This window comes from Cannabis sativa, chromosome 6 (assembly GCF_029168945.1).
Source record: "Cannabis sativa cultivar Pink pepper isolate KNU-18-1 chromosome 6, ASM2916894v1, whole genome shotgun sequence".
Lineage (NCBI taxonomy): Eukaryota > Viridiplantae > Streptophyta > Magnoliopsida > Rosales > Cannabaceae > Cannabis > Cannabis sativa.
Window position 1 is genome coordinate 38,038,784 of NC_083606.1, and position 10,030 is coordinate 38,048,813.

Genomic DNA, 10,030 nt, shown 5'->3' on the forward strand with positions numbered 1-10,030 from the left:
GCAAGGTCTTTTGTGTGATCTCCACTTTTTATTGACTTTACCAACATATCATCGACGTAGACCTACATGTTTCTTCCTACCTGTCTCACAAATATTTCATTCACTAGTCACTGATATGTTGTCCCAGCATTTTTCAAACCAAACGGCATGACTTTATAACAATAAAGTCCCATGTTGGGTACGAAGCTTGTAGGCTCTTGGTCAAGGACATGCATTTTCATCTGGTTATATCCAGAATATGCATCCATGAACAATATGAGCTCGTGTCTAGCAGTTGCATCCACTAACTGGTCGATCCTTGGTAGTGGGAAGCAATCCTTTGGACACACCTTGTTTAAGTATGAAAAGTCGATATAAGTTCTCCAAGTTTCATTTGGTTTTGGGACGAGAATAGGGTTGGATATCCACGAGGGATCAAATAGCTCACGTATAAAGTCGTTAACTAACAACTTATCCACTTCCTGCTTGAGTGCCCCTTGTCTCTCAGAATCAAAGTGTCGTCTCTTTTGTCTCTTGGCTGGGTAATTTGGGTCAATATTCAAGAGGTGACAGATAATCTTACGGTCAATCCCTATCGTATTTGAGTGGCTCCAAGAAAATTGATCCTGGTTTTCCCTCAAAAAACTTATTAGTTGCTATTTTTGTTTTTCATTCAAGTTTTTCCCAATGAATACACACTTTGTGGGATTTTCTGGATCTAAAATAACTTCTTCCAATTCCTCGATTGGTTTCAATTGATTCCGTTCATCTTGAATCTAAGGATCAAGATCCTCATCCTTCTTCTCACCTTCTTCAGTCGAGCCTGCCATTAGCTGGTGACCGACCTTCCTATTCCGTAGCTCTTTGCAGTAGCATTCACAAGCTAACATTTGGTCACCTCGCACCACTCCTACACTTGTCGGTGTCAGAAACTTCAAGGATAGGTGCTTAATTGAACTAATTGCTGTTGGAATTTATTTTACCAGGATCTTAGATCTACTCACAAGTATCTTTATTAACACCCTAAATATGAACTTTCTAAAACTATGAAATAAACACATATAAAGTTTAGGAAACCTTACATTGGGTGCAGCGGAATATAATGACTCCTTCCGTTCAGATATCTAGCCCTTGATTCCTTTCTGTAGAAGAGCATTATCAATATCTGAACCTGGATCTCTTTCTCTGAATCTTTGATGCTGAAACTCCTTCTTGCTGAAAGTCTTTCTTCACGATTTTCCTCACTATGATTGAGGTATCACTTGCTGTGTGTGGGCACTACTCTTACACTAAGAATTTTGAAATTCAAGAGGGAAGAGAAAGAAGAAGTGGCAGCTAAAGATAGGGAGAGAGAAAGGCTCAGGTTTTTCTCAGAAGGAAAAATAGAAAATTTAAGTGTAATTTTCCTGAAGCCTTCACTATCTATTTGTAGCATTCCACTAGGGTTAGGTTTGAATTATTTGGCATTAAAATAATGAAAAAATCAGTTTAAATTTCCTACAAAAGTGGCTGGGCCTATACTAGTGGATTTGAGCCTCACTTTTTGTAATTTTGCAGTTTTACCTTTTCTGCATCTAATTTTCTCAAAAACGCTAATTTTCTAATTCAACCATTTAAATGCCAATTCTAACTATTTAATAACTATAAATAATTATTAAATAATATTGTCATTTATCATATTTATTAATTGAACCATACAAAGTATCATAATTAATAAATATGCCCCTATAACTCTTTCTTTACAATTTCGCTCTAACTTAGTGAAAAATTCACAAATAGACATAGTCTAAATTGAGAATTATAATTGATTAATCAAAACCAATTATATGAGTCTTACAATCAATATTATCTCACCTAGTGCGGGGACCATGGGTCTATATAACCGAGCTTCCAATAAGTAGATCAAGAATTTAGCACTAAAATTCACTAACTTATTAATTCTTCGTTGAATCCACGCATAGAACTTAGAATTGCACTCTCAGTATATAGAATGCTCTATATGTTCCACCATATAGACACATCATTAGTTATCCATTGTTATAATCCTAATTTGATCACTGATCCTCTATATGAATGATCTACACTATAAAGGGATTAAATTACCGTTACACCCTACAATGTATTTATTCCTTAAAACACTTGACCCCGTATAAATGATATTTCAGCTTATGTGAAATGAGTACTCCACCATTTATGTTCGTTTGGTCAAGCTCGAAGGAGATCAACCTTATGAGCTTCCACCATTGTTTCATAATTTGCAAGTCAAGTATGGTCGCCACCATTAGGGTGATCCATACCATACAAAACACTTACAAACTACTTATCATTCGAGATTAAACGATGCGAAATTGCTAATGAACGTTCCTCCATTAGGGAGGATTACTCACTAAAACAAACGCGGTGTAAAACCCACAATGGAGATCGAATGTCTTAATAATAAAGCTCATTATTTAAAAAGAGTTGTATTTTCTTTGATTCTCTTTATTTAATCTATTAATTTTAAATATATATATTTATTAATTAAAATTTCCAATTTAGAATGAAAAATTCTAAATATAAATTTTAATTTAATATTTATAAATTTTACTTAGATGGATATGAAAATACATGAATTATTTCCATCTTAGTAATAATTTCCAATAAATATTTAGAAAAATATTCAATTTAAGTTGTTACAAAATTAATTTAAATGAATTTACAACTCAAATTTAATTTTCTATAAATATATATTGCATTTTGAAAAATTAAAGTATTCAAGGACACAATTTTCGAAAATGCATGTTAAAATAAAAAATTAATCCTGGAAAAATTATTCTAATTTAATGTTGGCCAAAAATTAATTAATAAAATTAATTTACAACAAAAAATATAATTTTCCTATTTAATTAAATATATAAGAAAAATTTCAAATATTTAAGTATGATGATGAAAAACAACTTAAATATTAATTTTCTATTTAATTAAATACACTAGAAAAATACTTCAAGGAAAAATATCATCTATCTAGATTTTCCTTTGACTAATTAATTCAATTTCTAATAGTATACTTTAATTTATTTTAAATTAATCAATAAATGAAAAAATCATTGATTTAAGTTGGTCCAAAAATTAATTAAAATAAATAATTAATTTACAACTTAATCTATTTTTCAAGATAAAATTCGAAATTCCAGCATTTAAGAAATGCAATTTCGAAATTTGATTAATAAAATAAAAAAAATATATTTTGAAAATTATTTAAATTTAGTTGAAAAAATAAATTTCAACTAAAAATAATTTTCTATTTAATTAAGTGTCATGAAAAAAGAAATATTTAAGTGTCATGATGAAATCAACTTAGATATTTAATTGTCAAATTAATTAAATGTATTAAATTCAAGAAATAAATAATTAAGTGTAGAGAAGGCTTAATTATTAATCTCTAGTTTAATACTAGGAAAAAATAAATTGTACCAACATTAATTATTTAAATAATTAATTTCACAATGTATAATATTTTCCTATTTAATATTAGAAATAATAAGTAGTCTAGAAATAACTATCTAGAAAATATCTTATTTGATTAAGTATCTTTTCCACAAAATTTGAAAAAAAAATATCTAATTTAAGTTGTATTAGAAAAAATCTAGAACTTAAATATTTTCAAATTTAAATTTAATTAAATATCAAAAATTAAGTTGTAACCACTTAATTTGAAGATATTCCATTTTAAGTTAATATTCTAAAAGATATTAACTTAAAAAATATCTAAAATATTCCATTTTAAGTTAATATTCGAAAAGATATTAACTTAAAAAATATCTAAAGAATCTTAATAACCAATGCCTAAAATTCATCAACTTTATTTTGAAATTTTTAATCCAAAAGATATTCAGATTTAAGTTGGTTAGTTGTAGATAATTAAATATCAACTTAAATAGGAATATTTAATGAAAAATTTAAATTAAGCTCCAGAAAGAATCTAGATGGTTATAATTCTACATTTAATTAAATACAAGAAAATACATATAGTTTAGCTTAGAATAAAAAATTCTTTAAACTATAAATGAAATTAATTATGTTGCTAATCAATTTTATTAGGTTAAACTAGTTTAATTAACCTAGTACAGTTATTCAAATCAGGCAAATGGGCCTTCACAATTGGGGTGGTTCATGTGAGGGGGTGTTGGGTTCAGTATGTCGTACCCACTTCTATGGCTCCCAACTCTCACACATGGCCCAAAAGAGAGGAATTTAACCTTAAAATGAACAACTGTTATTAATTGAATAGGCCCAAAAACTAAATGGGCCTAAATAAAATCTATCAAGAACTATGATATTTTATTTAGCAAAAACAACCTATATGCATCTATAATAAAATTAAACACATAAGCTCACACAGGCACACTTTGGATGGGTCCTATCATGTTGCTAGGTCATACACAGATGAAAAAAGATTGTAAATATACCTGTTACAAATTATTTACTTGACCAAGGGAGCCATCAGATCATTAGTTCTGGCAAAAAGTAACCATGGCTATTTGCAATCAAGTAATAATAGGTTTTGAAAACTTACAAACAAGCTAAAACACATACTCCTGCAATAAGGTTAGCTGGATAGTTGGATGTAGGATTTATTTAATTTTAAATAAATAATTTCGAAAAATAATTAATTAAATAAATAAAAATTTATTTTCCTAAAAAAAAATTTAAAATTAAACCTACAATTTTGAAAAATTAGGTTTCAACCAACCTAAATATCATTTCAAAATTTGCTAACTACTTTTAAAATGTCAATGTTATTTTATAAATAAAAATTAAATAAAAAATTAAAAAAAGATAAATGAATATCTTTTTCAGATTTTAAATGAAATTTAAATAAATAAAATAACAAAATTTTAAAGTTAGCAAAATATCTTACATCTATTTAAAATTACATGATTATAGTTATCTTATTTTAAATTTAAATAAGGTCAAATTATTTAAAAAAAGATTTAATTTAAAAATTTAAAATCTGCCTTAAATTTAAAAATAAGATAAGATATAATCAAATTTAAAAATAAGATAGATTATTAAGCAAAAAAAAAAAAAGATACTAACTATTTTTAAATTCAAATTACACTAATATCTTGAATTAAATTTAAAAAATATTAAATTATTCATTATGATAATTAGAATTGAATTAGGAATAGTAATAGTATAAATATAGAACTACACAAAAAAACGGAAGTTAATTCCATGAAAAAGTATGAAAAATCGAAGAAAAACGAAAAAATTGTGAGCTGTACGGACAGTTTTCGGGATCGCAGGAAAATTTCAGCATCTCCGATTTTTCCGAATCTTCAGAAAATCATAACTAATTCAAATTAAATCAAAATTGAGTTCTGTAAAAAAGTAACTTGCTTAAATTTTTCCATACTATCCAATAAAAATAATTCTAGAAACAGATATTCAATTATTTTTAACGATAATTCACAAACACCAATCAATCATCAAATAACAGTCAATACAACATGATACCATCCAAAAATAAACAAACAATCGTTTTAAAGTCCAGATTTCTTGCAAGTAAATCAATTACCATGGATCTGAGGCCAGGTCTTGGAATTTATTTTACCGGGATCTTAAATCTACTCACAAGTATGTTTAGGAAACCTTACATTGGGTGCAGCGGAATATAATGACTCCTTCCGTTCAGATATCTAGCCCATGATTCCTTTCTGTAGCAGAGCATTATCAATATCTGAACCTGGATCTCTTTCTCTGAATCTTTGATGCTGAAACTCCTTCTTGCTGAAAGTCTTTCTTCACGATCTTCCTCACTATGATTGAGGTATCACTTGCTGTGTGTGGGCACTACTCTTACACTAAGAATTTCGAAATTCAAGAGGGAAGAGAAAGAAGAAGTGGCAGCTAAAGATAGGGAGAGAGAAAGGCTCAGGTTTTTCTCAGAAGGAAAAATAGAAAATTTAAGTGTAATTTTCCTGAAGCCTTCACTATCTATTTGTAGCATTCCCCTAGGGTTAGGTTTGAATTATTTGGCATTAAAATAATGAAAAAATCAGTTTAAATTTCCCGCAAAAGTGGCCGGCCCTATACTAGTGGATTTGAGCCTCACTTTTTGCAATTTTGCAGTTTTACCTTTTCTGCATCTGATTTTCTCAAAAACGCCAATTTTCTAATTCAACCATTTAAATGCCAATTCTAACTATTTAATAACTATAAATAATTATTAAATAATATTGTCATTTATCATATTTATTAATTGAACCATAAAAAGTATCATAATTAACAAATATGCCCATTTAACTCTTTCTTTACAATTTCGCCTTACTTAGTGAAAAATTCACAAATAGACATAGTCTAATTTGAGAATTATAATTGATTAATCAAAACCAATTATATGAGTCTTACAAGCAATATTATCTCAACTAGTGCGGGGACCATGGGTCTATATAACCGAGCTTCCAATAAGTAGATCAAGAATTTAGCACTAAAATTCACTAACTTATTAATTCTTCGTTGAATCCACGCATAGAACTTAGAATTGCACTCTCAGTATATAGAATGCTCTATATGTTCCACCATATAGACACATCATTAGTTATCCATTGTTATAATCCTAATTTGATCACTGATCCTCTATATGAATGATCTACACTGTAAAGGGATTAAATTACCGTTACACCCTACAATGTATTTATTCGTTAAAACACTTGACCCCGTATAAATGATATTTCAGCTTATGTGAAATGAGTACTCCACCATTTATGTTCGTTTGGTCAAGCTCGAAGGAGATCATCCTTTCCTTACTATTCGCGAGATAGAAGCTATAGATTCCATGTTTATGTTAGCGCTCCCACTCAATTGCACTACCGTGTTCCCAAAATGTACGTATCACCCTGACCTAAAAGTAGGCTTAACTAACAAATCAAAGAACACGAATAGCCTCTCGAGATTGAGCCTAATCATATCAAGATTAAGATCATTTGATCTAGGATCAACTAGGCGATATTGACTCGAATAGATTTTACGGTAAGTTTAATTAAATCTAAGTCAAAGTTCAATATCGGTCCCTTCTGATGCATACTCCATGCATCCAACCTGAGCTTTACTTTAACCAATGCTCTGGAAAGAACATAGCACTTCTCCAAATGCAAGTAAACTCTGTTGTAGATTATCATATCAGTAAAACCCTATGTCTGATAAATCTAGGAAACTTTATTCACATAGTCATGTTTACTTTCCAATGTGTTGACGGCACAATAAACAGGATCAAGTATGTGAAAAGGGTTTCAGATGAATTTATACATTATGTACATATAATCATGAAATAAATCATGTGAACCATGCAACATTAAATGTTATTTCTGATCTATATTAATAAGTAAATCTGATTATATTGAAATGAGTTTTATTTAGGGCATAAAGCCCAACAATTGCCCCTAGTCCAATTAACGCTGCTTGACCTAGTAATATGTTGTAAGCCATTGGTAGGTCGACAACTAGAAATTCTTGTATTATGGCGTTGGATAAAGGCACTTCGCCCAAAGTTTATGGGAGCTCAATTATTCCTTGGCTGGCGACACTATCGCCTGTACATCTGCATAGATTTACCATGCAAGATTTTAGTTTTACTTTTTCCAGTCCCATTTTCTTCAGTGTATCCTTATAAAGGATATTTACTAAACTTCTGTTATCCACCAGTATCCTTTTTATCCTTTTGTTGGCGAGCTGGATTGTGATCACTAGCCGGTCGACATGAGGATATCTTGTTGGGTTTTATGCCCTAAATAAAACTCCATTTCAATGTAATCTATTTTATTCAACATCAATAAAGAAACAGAAGTATTTTTCATTCATTTGTGTATGTTTTGGTTCAATTTATCAATTGCTTGTCTATTTGATTTATAAATATATCTTAAACCCTTTTCACATACTTGATCCTGTTTATTGTGTTGTCATCACATTGGAAAGTAAACATGACTATGTGAATAAAGTTTCCTAGATTTACCAGACACAGGGTTTTACTGATATGATAATCTACAACAAGAGTTTACTTGCATTTGGAGAAATGCTATGTTCTTTCCAGAGCATTGGTTAAAGTAAAGCTCACGTTGGATGCATGGAGTATGCATGTAAAGCCCGCTTAGTTAATTTGGAAATTATCAGTTGTTTATGATTAATTATGAAATTATTTATAGCTATTTAATAATTTATTATACTGTTATTTATGGATTTCAGAAATGCATGGTTATGTTATTCAGTAGTTTTTCATATTTTGCATTTCCGGTGCCCGGTATTTTGGAACTCGGCGTTTGGCTCAGTAGAAATCACAACTTAGTATGTTAGTAGTTTGGGGACGGGTTTTAGACATTGGGAATGTCGGGAATGGCCAGGAATTTAGCATTTCCCAAAATACCCCTTTAGTATGACTTATGTGATTTTATGGTGGAGGGGCAAATTGGTCTTTTTGCCCCATTAATGCTTTGTCTTATGTGAGTTTATTAAATGAATTTAAATGGTTATTTTATTTTAATTAGTGGCTGAAATAATGGTTTAAGTGGCTTTATTCATTTACTCTTTTCATTTTCTACACTTAGCAAAAATTAGAAAAAAAGCTTTGAAAAAGAAAATTCTCTCAACTCTTCTCTCTATTTCGGCTGAGGCATTAGGGTGCATGAAGCTGATTTTCTCTTTGATTTCCAAGCAAACTCTCATCCTATCTAAGCATTCTTCAAGCTAGGTTAGCTTCTATTGATTTTCTTCTTTGAAATTATGAAAAAAATGGTGAAATTTTGAGTATATGCATGCTTCTTGTGGCTGTGGTTATTGCTGTGTTTTGTTGTTGATTTCTGAAGTGTAAAGCATGTCTAATTGAAGTTAATTAAGTGATTTTGAAAGCATGTTAGATAGGTTGTGCTAGCTTTAAGTTTCTATACAAAGTTATGATTTTTGGTGAAAATATTGTGAATCTGTTACTGGGTTGTTGTGTATGATTTTACTTGATTTCAGAGGCTTATTCATGCATATTTGAGTAGAATTAACTAGGTTTGAATGCATGTTTGTGGGAATTGCTCAAGTTTGAGTTTAGAACTTAAAGCTTGAGCTTTAATGGCATTTTGTGTATTTGTGAATTCTGGGTTAGTTTGATGCCTTAGATTTGTTCTTTGGGGTATTTAGAGCAGGTCTGGAAGGTTTGGAACCAATTGGGTTTGATTTGGTTGAGTTAGGAATTTTTGAAAAATTCCTGCGAGGAACCGGAATTCCGGTTGTGCAACCGGAATTCCGGATGGGTGTCCAGTAATTCCCAGAACCGGAATTCCGGTTGGGCAACCGGTCTACCGGTTGGGGAATTTTCAGAAACCCTAGTTTTCATCGTTTTTATGTTTTTAGGGGTATTGCCATGCTTTTTATCGATAGGGAAACTTTTAGTTCCTAGTTTTAGTCCACGGGAAGTGATTTAGCGTGTCATTTATAGCGTTGTGATTTTTATGGTTTAGGAGCCAGTAATCCGCCGCTCAGCTTCAGTTCCAGTCAGGTTGACCGGCACACCTGAAATCGGAATCCAGGTAAGATTAGTATAACAGTATGCATATGTAGATTACATGTTTAGCGTGCATGTAGGAAGCCTGTTAGATTACATTAGATATGTATGTTGGCTTCGAACCATCCAACCCTGTCACGTCGGTACATGTGCCGGAGTATGACCAAGAATGAGTATGACCGGCTTGACCGATCAGCCGACACTTGGTTGGTGGTTCCGTACTATTGACGTATCCCGTTGGTACAGCCGGAGTATGACCAAGAAATGAGTATGACCGGCTCGACCGATCAGAGGATATAGTAACACGTCGGTACAGCCGGAGTATGACCAAGAATGAGTATGACCGGTTCGACCGATCAGGTTGTTACGTGTCAATAGTACCGTCCCTATGAACGTTCAGAACTCAGTACCATGTTGGACATGGCAATAGTGGCTCAGTACCATGTTGGACATGGCAGTAGCGGGACTCAGTATCGTGTTGGACACGGCAGTTAGAATTATGTATGAGTATTATTATGCTTTTCT